The following is an 18,250-nucleotide window of genomic DNA, read 5'->3' as shown; positions in this document are numbered from 1 at the left end:
TTCAGGAGGCACTAGGTTTTCAGTCACCAAAGTGAAACTGGCACCTGTGTCCCTGTAGGCCAAGGCCTCAACACCATTTATTGAAACTGTCTGCCTGTACTTATCCATTGTAAGGGGACAAGCAGCCAGTGTGGCAAGGCCAGTGCCACTAGGTGTGACAGAAACTGTCTTGGGACTGATTACATCAGTTTCCACTATGGACCCATAAGTGAACCCAACTACACCCTTTGCTTGACTGTTGCCAGCAGTCCCACCACTAGTACCACTACTGCTAGGGGCACTAGAGCTTGATGTATTAGTGGTGGTAGGCTCAGAGGGTTTACCTGGACAGGACTTATCCCCTGGCCTATGGCCTCTGTTTTTACACACAAAGCACCAAGGCTTTTTAATGTGTGCAGGTTGGGAAGAAGAGGAAGAATTTGTTTTATCCCCACCCTCTGAAGAGTGTTTAAGATTTGAAGTGGGATCTTTGGTTTTACCCTTATCCCCATGCTTATCTTGAGATTTTTCACCATCTTTCTTCTTATTGCCATCTTTGTCACCCCCTGTATGAACTTTCCTGTTCACCCTTGTTCTGACCCATTTGTCTGCCTTCTTTCCCAATTCTTGGGGAGAGGTCAGATCAGAGTCTACCAGGTACTGGTGCAACAAATCAGACACACAATTATTAAGTATATGCTCTCTCAGGATTGTGTTATACAGGCTTTCATAATCAGTAACTTTACTGCCATGTAACCACCCCTCCAAGGCCTTCACTGCCTGGTCAATGAAATCAACCCAGTCTTGTGAAGACTCCTTTTTGGTCTCTCTGAACTTTATCCTGTACTGTTCAGTGGTTAAGCCATAACCATCCAGGAGTGCATTCTTAAGAGCTGTAAAATTATTGGCATCACTTTCTTTCACAGTAAGGAGTCTATCCCTACCCTTTCCACTAAATGATAGCCATAGGATAGCAGCCCACTGCTTTTGAGGGACATCCTGTACAGCACAGGCCCTCTCAAGTGCAGCAAACCACTTGTTAATGTCATCCCCCTCCTTATAAGGGGGAACTATCTTGTGCAGATTCCTGGAATCATGCTCTTTTGCAGGATGACTATGGGGAATACTGCTGCTGCCACCATGGGTATCTAAACCCAACTTCTGTCTTTCCTTCTCTAATTCTAAAGACTGTCTATCCAAATCCAGCTGTTGCTTCTTGAGCTTCAGTCTGGTTTGTTCCGCTCTCAATCTATTGAGCTCCCTTTCTAACAATCTGTCATCAGGGTGGGTGGGAGGGACATTTCTAGATACAGAGGTATGATGGGAATGAACAGAAGGAGACCTGTCCCTTACAGAGGGCACCCTAACAGCTTGGCTACCAGTATAATGTGAGAGCACACCATCAGTATGGTGTGATTCAACCTCTGTACCAACTATGCTAGACTGTCTAGTAATGGGCAGGCTGAGAAGTTTCTTTCCTGAACCTTTTCCTGGGGGAGTCCCTGGATCAGATTGAGAACCATTAGCTACTTTTTCACCAGATTGGGCACTTATGGCCTTATCCTGTACTCTAAGCATATTAATTAACAGTTCTAAGGAAGGATTCTTCCCTACACTCAAACCTCTCTCTATGCAGAGACTCCTTGCTCCTTTCCAGCTAAGGTGATCATATGCAAGTTTGGACAGTTCAACATTTTTTCCTGTGTCAGACATTTTTTTTAGAGAGAGTTAAAGTGATAGAAAAAGAGAAAAAAGTTTTCAGAACTTTTTGGAAAGACAGAAAAAAAACTTTTTAAACTTTTAAGAACTTTTTGAAAGTTTAGAAGTACTTTTCAGCACTTAGAAAAGAGTGAAAAGAGGAAATGCAAAACTTTTTGGCTATGTGTATATACACTGACCTTGTTTTGTATATTTTTCTCTTATGAAAAGTACAATGACAAGAGTGGTAAGTAGTCTCAAGCACTTATCCCACCACTGCACAACCAATGTAGGAGGCTGGACTGGCTTGTAGTGAGTACCAAGGGGTACTTGCACCTTGCACCAGACCCAGTTATCCCTTATTAGTGTATAGGGTGTCTAGCAGCTTAGGCTGATAGATAATGGTAGCTTAGCAGAGCAGCTTAGGCTGAACTAGGAGACGTGTGAAGCTACTACAGTACCACTTAGTGTCATATGCACAATATCATAAGAAAACACAATACACAGTTATACTAAAAATAAAGGTACTTTATTTTTATGACAATATGCCAAAGTATCTTAGAGTGTACCCTCAGTGAGAGGATAGGAAATATACACAAGATATATATACACAATAGCAAAAATATGCAGTATAGTCTTAGAAAACAGTGCAAACAATGTATAGTTACAATAGGATGCAATGGGGAAACATAGGGATAGGGGCAACACAAACCATATACTCCAGAAGTGGAATGCGAACCACGAATGGACCCCAAACCTATGTGACCTTGTAGAGGGTCGCTGGGACTATTAGAAAATAGTGAGAGTTAGCAAAATAACCCTCCCCAAGACCCTGAAAAGTGAGTGCAAAGTGCACCAAAGTTCCCCTAAGGACAAAATAGTCGTGTTAGAGGGAGAATGCAAGGAAAACACAAATCAGCAATGCAACAACGATGGATTCCTGTCTGAAGGTACCTGTGGAGCAAGGGGACCAAGTCCAAAAGTCACAAGCAGCTCGGAGATGGGCAGATGCCCAAGAAATGCCAGCGGTTGGTGCAAAGAAGCTCTTACTAGGCTGAAGAACTGTGAATACTGCAGGAACGACAAGGGCTAGAGACTTCCCCTTTGGAGGATGGATCCCCCACGCCTTGGAGAGTCGTGCAGAAGTGTTTTCCCGCCGGATGGACGCCAACAAGCCTTGCTACACGCAAATCGTGCGTTTGGCGTTTTTGGACGCTGCTGGGGCCCAGGAGGGACCAGGAGGTCGCAAATTGGACCTGCAGAGAGAGGGGACGTCGAGCAAGACAAGGAGCCCTCACTGAAGCAGGTAGCACCCGGAGAAGTGCCAGAAACAGGCACTACGAGGATGCGTGAAACGGTGCTCGCCGAAGTTGCACAAAGGAGTCCCACGTCGCCGGAGACCAACTTAGAAAGTCGTGCAATGCAGGTTAGAGTGCCGTGGACCCAGGCTTGGCTGTGCACGAAGGATTTCCGCCGGAAGTGCACAGGGGCCGGAGAAGCTTGCAAAGTCGCGGTTCCCAGCAATGCAGCCCAGCGAGGTGAGGCAAGGACTTACCTCCACCAAACTTGGGCTGAAGAGTCACTGGACTGTGGGGGTCACTTGGACGGTGTCGCTGGATTCGAGGGACCTCGCTCGTCGTGCTGAGAGGAGACCCAAGGGATCGGTAATGCAGCTTTTTGGTGCCTGCGGTTGCAGGGGGAAGATTCCGTCGACCCACGGGAGATTTCTTCGGAGCTTCTGGTGCAGAGAGGAGGCAGACTACCCCCACAGCATGCACAAGCAGGAAAACAGTCGAGAAGGCGGCAGGATCAGCGTTACAGAGTTGCAGTAGTCGTCTTTGCTACTATGTTGCAGGTTTGCAGGCTTCCAGCGCGGTCAGCGGTCGATTCCTTATCAGAAGGTGAAGAGGGAGATGCAGAGGAACTCGGCTGAGCTCATGCATTCGTTATCTAAAGTTTCCCCAGAGACAGAGACCCTAAATAGCCAGAAAAGAGGGTTTGGCTACCTAGGAGAGAGGAAAGGCTACTAACACCTGAAGGAGCCTATCAGCAGGAGTCTCTGACGTCACCTGGTGGCACTGGCCACTCAGAGCAGTCCAGTGTGCCAGCAGCACCTCTGTTTCCAAGATGGCAGAGGTCTGGAGCACACTGGAGGAGCTCTGGACACCTCCCAGGGGAGGTGCAGGTCAGGGGAGTGGTCACTCCCCTTTCCTTTGTCCAGTTTCGCGCCAGAGCAGGGGCTAAGGGGTCCCTGAACCAGTGTAGACTGGCTTATGCAGAATTGGGCACATCTGTGCCCAACAAAGCATTTCCAGAGGCTGGGGGAGGCTACTCCTCCCCTGCCTTCACACCATTTTCCAAAGGGAGAGGGTGTCACACCCTCTCTCAGAGGAAGTTCTTTGTTCTGCCATCCTGGGCCAGGCCTGGCTGGACCCCAGGAGGGCAGCTGCCTGTCTGAGGGGTTGGCAGCAGCAGCAGCTGCAGTGAAACCCCAGGAAGGGCAGTCTGGCAGTACCAGGGTCTGTGCTACAGACCACTGGGATCATGGAATTGTACCAACAATGCCAGGATGGCATAGAGGGGGCAATTCCATGATCATAGACATGTTACATGGCCATATTCGGAGTTACCATGGTGAAGCTACATATAGGTAGTGACCTATATGTAGTGCACGCGTGTAATGGTGTCCCCGCACTCACAAAGTTCAGTGAATTGGCTCTGAACAATGTGGGGGCACCTTGGCTAGTGCCAGGGTGCCCTCACACTAAGTAACTTTGCACCTAACCTTTACCAGGTAAAGGTTAGACATATAGGTGACTTATAAGTTACTTAAGTGCAGTGTAAAATGGCTGTGAAATAACGTGGACGTTATTTCACTCAGGCTGCAGTGGCAGGCCTGTGTAAGAATTGTCAGAGCTCCCTATGGGTGGCAAAAGAGATGCTGCAGCCCATAGGGATCTCCTGGAACCCCAATACCCTGGGTACCTTAGTACCATATACTAGGGAATTATAAGGGTGTTCCAGTAAGTCAATGTAAATTGGTAAAAATGGTCACTAGCCTGTTAGTGACAATTTGAAAGTAATGAGAGAGCATAACCACTGAGGTTCTGGTTAGCAGAGCCTCAGTGAGACAGTTAGGCACCACACAGGGAACATATACATGCACACCTATGAGCACTGGGGCCCTGTGTGACAGGGTCCCAGTGACACATACATATAGGCCACAAACCTATGAGCACTGGGGTCCTGACCAGCAGGATCCCAGTGACACATAACAAACATACTGAAACCATAGTGTTTTCACTATGAGCACTGAGGCCTGGCTATCAGGATCCCAGTGAGACAGTGAAAACAGTGACAAACACCCTGACATACACTCACAAACAGGCCAAAAGTGGGGGTAACAAGGCTAGAAAGAGGCTACCTTCTCACAAAGGGCTAGCAAAAATGTATCAAATCTAGCTGTGGAAGCTAAAGGTCATACTTAATGATTGGCCTACGTACCATAATATGACTGCCTGCTCAATATTTTTCTTGAGATCCACATCGTTTTATAGTAGATCAATTACCAGTAGTTAGGATTAATTAATCATCTGGTCTGCAGGTCTCCCAAGCATACATAATCTTAGGCCACCATATTACTGAACATATAGCTAAGAAATGTAGCTATAATTTATGGATTTGGAGACTTAACAGATTAATTTAGTAGAGATCATTTGGTTCACTACACTAATAACTGGAGGGTACAAGAGAAGTTATTAATGAAGAATCCTAATTTGAAGGATGCCATTGCTATTATTGAAGGGATGGAATACACCTCTGGGTGAGTTGTAAAGATGAGTATTGAAGATAGAGTGGAACAAAAATGTAAAGATATATGTTCTGATGAATGTCAATCAATCAATTAATCGATTTGTATAGCGCTACTAATCACAACTAGAGTCTCAAGGTGCTGTATGCGGGTGTGCTGCTCAGTCGAAGAGCCAGGTCTTGAGGTCCTTCCTGAACTGCTTCAGTGATGCGGTCTGCCTGAGCTTGAGAGGTAGTGCTTTCCATGTCCAGGCTGGAGTAGGAGAAGGATCTTCCCCCTGCTGCACTTTTTCAGATCGTGGGGACAGCTGCAAGGGTAAGCTGGGAGGAACGGATATGATTGTTGGGTACGTGGTAGGTGAGGTGGCGGTTGAGGTATGCCTGTCCTATGTTGTGCAGTGCCTTGTAGGTGTAGATCAGGACTTTTTATGTGATGCGCTTGTTGACCGAGAGCTAGTGTGGGTCTCTGAGATGGGTGGAGATGCGGCTGTGTCGGTGCATGTACCGGATGAGTCTGGCTGCTGCATTTTGTACTCTTTATAGTCTTGATTGAAGTTTCTTGATTAGGCAGGCATAGAGTGCGCTCCCATAGTCCAGTTTGCTGGTAATAAGTGCATGGATGACTGTCTTCTTCGTGTTAGGGGGAATTCATTTGAAAATCCTCTGCAGGAGTCGGAGGGTGTAGGAGCATGACAAAGAGACAGCATTGACTTGGTGGGTCATGGATAGAGAAGAGTCCAGGATGATGCCCAGTGTTGCACTCATGGTCAGTGGGGTTGGGGGGTTTACCCAGAGTGGTGGGCAACCTGGAGTCATTCCAGGCAGAAGGGGTGAAGCCGATGATGAGGATCTCTGTCTTGTCTGAGTTGAGTTTGAGGCAGCTGGCCTCCATCCAGGCGGCAACTGCTCTTATCCCGTTATGGAATTTCCTCTTGGCTTAAGCAGAGTTCTCAGACAGGGAGAGGATCAGTTGGGTGTTGTCTGCGGAGGAGACTATGTTTAGCTCGTGTTGTTTGATGATTTTGGCAAGCGGGCCTTGCTTAGGTAGTGAACCCATTGATGCACTGCTGAGGTGCCCAGTGTCATTTTAAAGGCAGGCCTGCCTTGCTGGATGCTTTTAAATTAAAGTTACATGCAAATTCGACTTTGGAATTAAAAGTAGTTCCAAAGTATTAATCTACCTTATTTTTACATACAGGTCACCCCTAAGGTGTGCTCAGGGCTGGGTGCCATGTAACTATAAGCAGGGACTTTATACAAATTATTTTATAAGCCGTGGTGAGGTAAAACAGCCAAATTTGTTTTTCCCTCATTGTAGTAAATAGCCTCCAGTAGATAGAATGGGGAGACTTTATTTTAATTTCTAAAGTCCCGTTAAGTATCATATGACTTAAGTTTGATATCAAATTAATTGTTATAATAAATCCCACAACTTATAATTGTTGGATTTAATATAACTTGTTCAGGTAAAGATTTGTAAACTTTACCTGAAAAGATGCCAACTTCAGCCCTGCAGTGTTTTGCTGCTTTGCTCTTATTGGCCAGCCTCTGGCAGCCTGGCCATGCTGCCTTGATGATGTGTGAAGTGGCCTGGCTCAACACAAAGAGATGTGCCTGGGGGTGGAAATCTTCCCTTAGCAGATGAGGACGTAGGAAGGGAGAGGGCCTCCAAACTAATCTTCAAAAGGCAGGGAAGGACATTTGAAGGAACCTAGCACCTCTCTCACATCCTGCAAACCCAGACAATTAGGTTCTCCCTTGATTAGATTAGGAGAGGGCAGGATGGGGGTGTGTTTAGGATTTTTAGCCACACCAGTGGGTGGACTCAGCCAGATGTAACCTCCAAAAATCACTTTAAGCCATGATGGATTTTTAAAGAACGTTGCTCCCTGGGATTGATTTTTGCCACACTTCCCAGGAAGTGGCCATGCACCTGACTGGAGAACCAGGACCCCCCTGATTTTCAACCAAGAGCAAGGATAAAACTGGCAGACCTGCACTCACACCTCAGATCCCTACCAGATTCCAACAAGGAAGAACTACAGAAGAAGAAGGACTGCCCTGCTGGACCCCTGACCTGCACCTGGGCACTGCACTCTGGAGGACTTCACCAGCTGCACACTTGAGCTCCACCACAAGAAGGACTTTGCCTGGCTTCAACAGGTTCAAAGAGGGACTTCCTGTTTGCTACAATTGAAAACCTGCTAACCAGAGACCCCTGCACCAACTACTGAAGAAACTGACTAGCTGACCACTGTCCAGTGGCTAAAAGGAGTTTGCGCCAGGTACATTTTAGGAGTTGTAGTCCACACCCTCAAGGAGCATCTGAGAGCTTCTGGAACCTTGGGGTGAGCTTTAGACCCGAAAAGAACCTTAAAAGAACATCTGGAAGAAGATCCAGAAGTTTGGAGAAGTTTGAGAACTTTTTGAAAAAAGCTCCATAAAGGGATTGACCTGTCATGGCAACTCTAGCCGGCTTGCCTCAACCGCGACCCGGTCTGGCTTGCAGGTTCGTCCCAGTGAAGAAAATCTCAGAAAAAGTGACTAAGTCCAAATATAGGAAGTCGAAGAGGGCTCCAGGGACGTCGGATCAAGATTCAGGTTTGCCTCGGATAAAGAATTATCACTTTGAAAAAACGATTAAGTCAAAGGTAAAAATTTCCACCAAGGCCTCCTGCGACGCGTATCTGAGAAAGAGTTCCAGGAGGTCAGATTGGACTGGCGACTTGGTCCCGCTGAAGAAAATCTTCAAGAAAACGACTAAGTCCGAAGATAAACTTTTGACCGAGGCCTCCCGCGAGGTGTAACCGAGCAGGGCTCCATCAGGGTTAGCCTCAAACTTTGACTTTGCCCCAGTCCAGGTGCAACCAGATGACCAGATTGGTGCTATTTGATTCTAAGCGCTAGAATGCATTAATTGTTTAAAAATGTATATCTGCGGTTACCCTTATCTGATGTTAATCGTTTTGGTGTCATTTTAAAGATAAAACTATAATCTATTTTTATAAATTGTTGTCAGATTTTTATTGTGTTTTTGTGTTTTACTTATTTACTGTTTTGTGATTTTTAAATGCTTTACATATATGTCTCCTAAGTTAAGCCTTTTCGCTTGTTGCCAAGCTACCAAGGGTTGAGCTGAGTTTAATTTATTGAGCCCTAACCCGACCTAAGTGGAGGGAAACATCTGGAACAACTAGGTCTAAACCACTACTTGCCTGAACCACTACTGCTAAACAACGAAAAAGTCTCTGTGCCTGAATAACAATTGCCTGAACAACTAATTTTAAGGTAAGGTTTTCTTTTTGATTTTTATGGTTTATTCGTTGTTTAGAATATATATATATATATATATATATATTAGTTGTTCAGGCAAACTTTTGGAGACAAGTTGGTATTATTACGGACATTGGAACATAATTTTTTTTTTGAAATATGAAGCCAGTAGTTCATAAAGTTTGAAACGTCTCCCTTATGATTTTAGAACCACTGATGCATGAGCTGAGACGTTTAGACATTTAGGAGTGATTGAAGAAACAAAGGGCCAGAAGTACATGGATGCAATTTTGCATTTCCTAAATAGCGACTTCATAGAAATTACTAGTTACGAAATGCAAAATGCTATGGACAAAGATATCGACTTCTCAATAGTGATTCCTACAAAGTAGTAATCGCTATTAGGAAACCGCAAATAAGAAATCCCATGCCACTTGTGAGAATGGATCAATTTAGCATTGCCCAATTAACGATTTCCAATTAGGAAATCGCTATTTGGGAAATGCAAAACCAAGGATGGCTATGGGCAAAAGGCCCCCCGAAATTCACCCCAAAAATAGTGGTGCACATGTAGAGAGCACATGGGGCAGTTTGGGGTGCTTCTTTTAAGCTGCACATGGATACCATCAACTTAAAGTCAATGGTAATTGCATTTCCTAAATGCCCAATTCACATTTAGGAAATGATTTGTGCATCTGAACAGGAATTACAAATAGGTAATCCCTATTTGTGATTTCCTAATAAGAGGATCACAAATTGGGATTTCTACTAGGTGGAAATAACAATTTGTGATTCCCTAAAGGGCTTTGTACATCTGAAAAACCCATTTTGCATTTCTTAGTGGCCCGAAATGGAAATTCAGTCCATTTAGAAATGCAAAATGGCTTTGTACATCTGGCCCAAAGAGTTCAAAAGGGCTGATGCCTGTAATTGTGGTTCCAAAAGATGCTGGCATGTGAGTAAGTCTTCGCGATCTTAGCAAGGCATTCTAGGTGGATAGCCTTAGCCTAATAAATCCGAAGAACATTCCTTCTAAGCACTGCACAAGTGCTCAGTGTTATGGATTTGTCCTCTGTGTATTATCAGATTGCCTTGCATAAGGGCTCCAAGTCATTGATATCTTTTGTTGTTAGGTGCTTATCATTTTGTAAGAAAGCATTTTGGTCTGGCATTGGCAGCTGCTTGTTGTCAGTGAGTTATGAGAATAGTTCTAGAAGGTGTGCACAGTGTCTGCTTTTTTTCAAGGTTATATCCTAATTAATGAAAAAGTCTAACTGTGAAGAGAGAAAAATGCCAGTTCAGAATAAGCATTATGAAATATTTGGTACTTACTGTTTCCAGGGAAAGAATTAGGCCCTCATTCTGACCCTGGCGGTCTTTGACCGCCAGGGCGGAGGACCGCGGGAGCACCGCCGACAGGCCGGCGGTGCTCCAATGGGGATTCCGACCGCGGCGGTAAAGCCGCGGTCGGACCGGCACCACTGGCGTGCTCCCGCCAGTGTACCGCCGCCCCATTGAATCCTCCACGGCGGCGCAGCTTGCTGCACTGCCGCGGGGATTCCGACCCCCCCTACCGCCATCCAGATCCCGGCGGTCCGACCGCTGGGATCCGGATGGCGGTAGGGGGGGTCGCGGGCCCCTGGGGGCCCCTGCAGTGCCCATGCCACTGCATGGGCATTGCAGGGGCCCCCGTAAGAGGGCCCCTACATGTATTTCACTGTCTGCTGTGCAGACAGTGAAATACGCGACGGGTGCAACTGCACCCGTCGCACAGCTTCCACTCCGCCGGCTCGATTCCGAGCCGGCTTCATCGTGGAAGCCTCTTTCCCGCTGGGCTGGCGGGCGGTCTGAAGGCGACCGCCCGCCAGCCCAGCGGGAAAGTCAGAATTACCGCTGCGGTCTTTCGACCGCGGAACGGTAATCTGACGGCGGGACTTTGGCGGGCGGCCTCCGCCGCCCGCCAAGGTCAGAATGAGGGCCTTAGTCCTAAACCTGACATGGCAGGATGTATTAATAAAGCTTCTGTGCCTGGTGACAAGGATCAAGTACAATTGCTCCTATGCTTGACAGAATATAAATCCAGTTCATCAGGAATATTTCCTCTTAACTTCGTCCCAGGAGATTACTTTTGAATATGAGTGAGAAATTTGTTTGGTCTAATGAATTTCCTACTCCTTTTGAACTGGGAGACAGTTGAGCAAACTGTCTGCATTAGGACATTTTGATGTGCGGAACGTTTGGAAGCTCAATTAGATTATGGTGAAGTCAATGTAGTTGCTTTTGAGTTTCTTGCTTTGAAAGGGACTTAGGAAAGCTATTCAGTAATTCAGTTGGAGGCATTAGGGTATACGCAGATGATACAGCACTTCAATTGTTTTGTGTGGGATTTTCCTTCAAAAGTGATCATAAGCCATTAGTTCATCTATTTTCTTGGAATGATTGCAGAAGTGCTGCTCCAAGCATCAGTAAATGGATGGAGGGATTAAAAGCGTTTAATTTTGAGGTGCAATAATTGGCAGGTTCTAGGAAAAATACAGCCGACATTTAGCTTAGTTGCCAGAATAGCAAGTCAACTATGCTGAATGGTCTTTACCAGTTAATCAGCTGGAAGGACCTATGTCAGCTTATGGGTGCATTCTTGATGGTTTATTGAAAGAAATTTGAGATATAGCACTTGGCGAGGATATTGTGTATGAGAAAAAAGCAAATGTTTTGTATGGGTGGACTAGGTTTGCGAATTTGAGGGTTGCAGAGTACCCTTGTGGAGCAGTAAAATGAATTGTATTTGGTTGAAGCAGTTTTGTGCAGGGATGGGAAAAAATGTCCTCCTAAAGCACTAAGAGATAAGTTAGTGCTACAGTCGGACCACCAGCACCGCCCGGATTAGTCTTCCCAGCGGTCTGGCGGTCATGGCAGTCATGGCAGTCATGGCGGTCATGGTGGTCCTAATCCGCCAGCTTCCCTAAGGATTACGACTAAATTCTCCGCCTGCGATTTCATGGAGGTAGCACTGCCATAAAAAAGCTGGTGGAGAATGGATGCAGGGTCCCCCCTCCGGCCAGCACCATTGCAGTGTTCACTGCCTGCTTTACAGTGAACATTGCGATGGTGCTGGTGCACCCGAAGCACTACAGCATTGCCACTGGCTCTATTACAAGCCAGAGACAATGCTGTAGTCTTTTTCCCGATAGGCCAGTGGGTGGAAACTGAAGTTTCACTAGCTGACCCAGCGGGAAACTCGTAATGGGCCCGGCAGGGAGGCAGCCACAATGGCTCAACCTCCCAGTCAGAATTTCGACAGACTGGCTTTTCCGTCTGCCGAAATCGTAATGAGGCCCAATGTGTCTGTTGTTAAAGTGTACTGGGAGTTGGTCCAACTCAACCATGCATAGTGTGGATAGCGCGGATGGTTTGTATGCCAATCTGGTTGTGGTGTACCTTAAAAGACTGGAGAGAATAAGGATGCAACCAGGAGGGTTAAATGATTTTGCGTAAGTATTTTCTTCATATGATGGGTGAGAACTTGTTGAAGGTGGTAAGAATAGGTGGATCCCCCCACCACCCCCAAACTTTGTCATGTTGTGGGTGCCCTAGGTGGGCACCATGACACCAACTTTAAAACAAAGGCTAGCTCCTGGCGCCACTGACTATGGATGCTGGCTGGGGAGCCGACAGGGGCCATGGGTGACCCAAAGTTAAAATAGAGTTTGGATGTCCCAGTGGGATGTCCAAAACAAATACAAATAATAATAAATGGCAGTTAAGAGCTGTTTATTTATTATTCACTTCTCCAAGCAAGGAGTACCTCATAATGCCCAGCGAGGGGGTTTTATTTATATTTTTGTATCCTGATGGTGCATCTAGTAGGGGTAAGAGTACCACCAAGCATTTTGGTAATGTTGTGGAGGGCTGCAGGAGCACAGCAGGCCTCTAGCAACATTAAAAATAAGACAGTAAGGCCCTGATTTAGAACTTGCCATACAGAAAACTCTGTCACAAAAGTGATGGATATCCTTTTATCCTCTTTTGGGTCATTGAATCGATGACCCCAGGAGCACTTACCATATTTATTTAAAGCACTTCGAAATAGAGCTGTATGCTACTTAGCTGAAATTCAAGGTCTCCTTGTGATTGAATATATGGCCACACTTTGTGGCCTGATTTTTTTTTAAAAAGACTCAAAACATTTAGGCCCTCATTGAGACCATGGCAGTCTTTTAACTGCCAGGGTTAATGTGGCAGTATCACCGCCAAAAGGCTGGCTGTGTATAATGCCACATTATGAGAGTGGCGGGTTGGCTGCTGCCAACTCGCCACATCTCCACCCATACTACTATGGCGGCACGAAAACCTGTGCCAGAGGTGTACATCTCCGACCTGGTGGTCCACAGCAGAACGCTGGTAGCAATATGAGCCGGCCTACCGTTTGGTTTCCCTGTCACCCGTAGATGGCTCCCCACCCCCCCAGCAAACACCGGACCCCTCCACCCCCTACATACATAGCTCCCCCAACAGTCACAGCATCCCACTCCCTACTTACATTACACCCTTCCCCTCCCCACATAAATGGACACATACACCCACACGCACCAGGCATACACCAATCACTTACACTTCCAGACATGCATCCACTCACACTCATCCATACATGCAGTCACTCACACTCATCCATACACACATTCACTCACACTCACCCATACATACATTCACTCACACATACTCACACGTATTCAGCCACGCATACACACAAACATCCAAACATGCATACTCACATGCATACACACTGACATGCAGATGCGCACTCACTTCAACAGTCACATATGCATTCACACACACGCAGACACAACACACTTAGACACACCACACCTCACCCTCACACCCCCCTCTCCTGTTGAAAGCCTGACTTACATTGTCCAGTGAGGAGGTTTTCCGTCAAGGAACGGGAAGGGGCGCTGCTACCGCCTGCAGCGCCCCGCCAGCAGGACACCGCCAGGCAGTATCAATGGTCTTAATACGTCTGCCAGCATCCTTCTGGCGGGGAACAGTGCAAATGGTAGCACCGCCAGTGCGCCACCATCCGCCAGCATGGCTACTGCCGGATTTCCGCCCAAAGTGTGGCTAAAATCTGGCAGTACCCATTTTACGGCGGGCGGAAGACCACCAGCACTGGTGGCCTTCTGGCACCAGTGGCTTTGGCGGTCTTGCTTAGAGACCACCAAAGTTATAATGAGGGCCTTAATTATTTATAAATCACATAGAAAATACTATGTTGTAATCGACATTTCAATGTGTGAATGTATAAAATATACATTTACATTTTATTATAGTTATTGAGGACTTTTTGACAAAACTAATAGGCCTGCTTAATGTATGTTGGTTTGCTGACTCCTTGATATAGCCAGTAGGCATAATGCTTATTTATATTTCATGTTCTGACCCTTTGAAAAAGCCAGTAGCTCTGCTTTACTTAAAATGACACCCATTATATTGTTTCATGACATAGTCAGCTGTGAGCACCATTACAGAGTTGGGCTCAGGGTCCAGCAAGAGGCAAACGGCATACATGTGTGTCAGGGGTGGGCTCCTGTGGGCTTAAAGTTCAGGGGCTGGCAGCAGATTACGCTATGTGCCCAACTCCACTCTGTGCACATCCGAAGTCTGTGCAAAGAGGGTTGTGAGCACCCATGGCACGCTGGGCGCTGGGCCTGATGATTAAAACATACTGTTTTAAACAAACAAAAGCTTTGAAATTCACCAGTTATAATTATCTCAAGGATATATAGTTACATTTTCATTGTAATGGCATTTGTGGTACAGTACAAAGTGATAAAGGCATATGTGTGTTAAAGACTTGCATGATATAGGCAATGCGAGGGAAAGGCATTGCATGGTAAAGCATGTGTGGTAATGGTAATCCGTGGTGATGACTGCATGGTAAACATTGTTTCCCCCACCAGGGAACCTATGTAGAGCTCATCCATCTCTCCTACTGCAGCCAGCCTTTGGCATCAGCCTCTTCCCAAGATCAATGGCAAATCCCAGCACCTATGAGCGTAATTCAGAATGATGGGAAAATCCTCTGAACGTGGTCACTGTACCCTACAAACTACCCAATGAGAACAATGTAGTAAGATGATCTTTATCTGGGCTACTTACAAGGGTAAGTTACACTTGTGAGTGAATTTACATCTTTACCATCTCTGAGAACGTTACTACTTCTTGCTCTTCACAAAATGCAAGTGTAAAGTTCCTGAAAAGCATAGATGTGCAGCTCTTAACCTCAGAAACATTTGTCAGTGTAAGTTACCACAAAAAAGAGAAGTAAGACCAACACAGCACATGGCCAACCACTTGTAATGCAACCCCCTTCATGTAGGAAAAAGTTATTAATTACAAAACTCATAGTAAATACTGTTAACTTAAATTAAAATATTTAACATAGTAAAAAATGTAAATAAATATAAATTAAGGTTAGAAATATTATATAAAGTACATATTTATACTTAACTAGAAAACATTTAAATAAAGTTTCATACATTTACAAATAATGTAAGAACAAATCTCATTAAAATACAATCAAAGTAATTAAAGCAATTCCATACATCACTTTTAATATTCAGCGATGCATTTTTCACTTAGGTGGTTATTTATTCTTCAATTTATTAGTGTAATATATTTACACAAATATTAATTTAATTCATATTTGCAGTTTAAAAAAACTTTTTTTAATTTGTCCTACACTTTACCATGATATAATCTCCAGCATAAATGGGGAGTATCTCTGTGATAACGTATAGTGAAAATTAAAAAAGTGTATTAAACTTGAAAAAATGCTTAAAATATTAAAGTGCTGTCTAAATCCAAAATGTTAGGGTGGATGGCTCCCCACAGCAGGGTTGGGCACAGGTTCTCTCACACAAGGGTGGTTGGTTTTCCATGGGGTGGTTGAGTACAGATCTTGGTCAGAGGCCAGGTACTCTGGCCACCCCCCACTGCAAATGGCTTGTGCAGCAGGATGTTTGACTGACAGAAGGTCAAGCCATATAGTCAACCTCCTGGTGAACACAGGCCTTTACTAACACATTCCTTTATTAAAATGAGATACGGTTTATGGAGTAATTTGAATATTAGGATCATGGATGATGTCATCAGTAATTTAATCAGTGATGTCATTAATAATTAGAGATGTCATCAGTGATGTTATCAATTATATCATTTAACATGTCATGAATGGTATAACACTTGAAGTGATAGCTGCTCAACTGTAATTGGCAAATTTCAGTGGTTTTCAGTTTTTCAGCATTACATCTTCCCAGACTGAACTTGTGCTGAGAGAGGTATAAGCCCTGAAAACCAATTCCTTATGATGTTGTTTTTAAATACAATCTGTACTGGATAGGATGAGAAATCATGCACTTTGCTATTGTTTACATATAATTGCACTTTATTGAGTTTTGCTAAACTGAATTAGTATTGGTCAGTATTTTTAATTGCTATGATCACAGCGTCAAATTGTTTAACTTAAGATCAGTCCCTTGTCATTATACTAAGTTAAACTTTTTTGTTGTAACCTGAATGTGGTAAGGTGAATTGTTCTGTAATTTATATTGTAAGGCAATAGCTGAAACAATTAATATATTATGTACCTAATCTAAATACAAAATGTAGCATCACTTTAACCTTTGTTTTTTTCAATGAATGTATTCTACTGGTTTTAGGAGTGTCTTTGAGAAAACCAGCATACGTGAATTAGCAATGCATATGACTTCAGGTGGCAGCTTTCAATCTAGGTCTGAAGTACTCTAGCTGGACCAACAGATACATTATCAGACTGCCTTGGAAATCACGGATGGGTTTTACTTTCTGGTACAAGATGGAAAAGGGTGCCATGGGCAAGTTTAGAAGGAAGGGGCCTTTTTCTTCAAAATGTGAACCTGTGGTTTTTTGAGAGCCTCTAATTATGATGATGTTTGAAAAAGAATTCCTTCTTTTTTGCTTCTTTTTGTTGTTAACAGTTGATGCACCTCAATACCTATTATTTTTAGTAAGCTCACTTCTCATCGCTTCCTCTTGCACACTGAAGTACAGCCTCCTTCTTGAGAATCATTTTGGATCTGTTCTTCTTTCCTTACAGATCGGATGCAGCCTGTGCTTTGAGCTGTTTTAATAGCTCTACTTTTTAGGGAGTTTATTGAAAAATGCAGAAGTCTTAAGCGGACTTTTCTATTTGCCGAAGTCACAATGACCCCCTGAGTCTTAATATTCTAAATAATGGTCAACTCCCCAGGTGTTGTAAGAGGGCAGGCCCTGCACTCAACCTCCCGAAGACCGCCAACCCCTGCTGCACATGCCTTTGGCTGCATGCAGTTGGAGGTTGGCCCTATCCAACCCCTCAGAAGCCAATCCCCCTCTGGCACCCTCAACACATTTTACACATTTATTTAATGTTTATATTATAGAAGTACCAATCAAAGCATCAAATTCATGGTGTCAGTGGACAGTGCAAACTTCAATTAATTCACACTGTTTTGTGGTATCTCCAATAGTAGGCTGCCATGCAGGATGTCGCAGCAGTACCTCATTCTGATTTATTTTATTCGATACGGGGTCCCTCTGGTCCCTCTCACAAATTCCTGGGAATCAGGATCTCAGCATTACCCTTAAAAATATTTTTTCAAAGCAAATAAATCAATTAGGAATGACTCCCTGAGTCCTGCTATGGTGACTGCAACATTTATCTCCCAATTACAGCCAGCTAGTAAGATTTCTTGTCACATGGTACTGATATCCTGCTGTACTGAAAAATTTCAAGAGGAGGAAAAATCTCTCTAAAGGCCTTTTTCTTTTAATTCTTGGTACGGTGGGACTCCTGCAGGACTCCTGTGGTACCAGCTATCCAGATAGTTCTATATTTTTAACCCCTTCATGACCACCTAAGCACCATTTTAAATGCAGAGTTCTTGAAAATGGCTGAAAAAGTTATTAACAAAACATAAAAGTGCTATATTTATGGAAACTCTGACCTAACTATAACTACACAGTCTTGACTGCCACTATGTGACATAAATATATATATGTATGTGTGTATATATATATATATATATATATATATATATATATGCACATATATATATATATTAGTCTGCCTACCTAATATCTATATACCAAACACTCTATAACCAAATAAACTATTATATATAGCAGACACCACACATACACAACAAAATAAAAATTCATTATTGGTGCTGCATTGCAATAGTATACCCATTGGAGTGGCTTCTGATGCAGTGGCTGCAACGTAATAACTTATGATGTTATGACCCATGAAGTATTGATATACAATCAGCTGAAGTATGACAGAGAGGCGAAACATGCGATGGGGAATTTTGTAATCTCGGGTAATGCCAAAGTTCACTTCTTCGGAAAACACATTTTATATATATGTATACAGGCTCATATGAGTGAAGGCTCATATGGGTGCAGACTTATG

Source organism: Pleurodeles waltl, chromosome 2_1 (assembly GCF_031143425.1).
Source record: "Pleurodeles waltl isolate 20211129_DDA chromosome 2_1, aPleWal1.hap1.20221129, whole genome shotgun sequence".
Taxonomy (NCBI): domain Eukaryota; kingdom Metazoa; phylum Chordata; class Amphibia; order Caudata; family Salamandridae; genus Pleurodeles; species Pleurodeles waltl.
Note: the sequence above shows the minus strand (reverse complement) of the source record.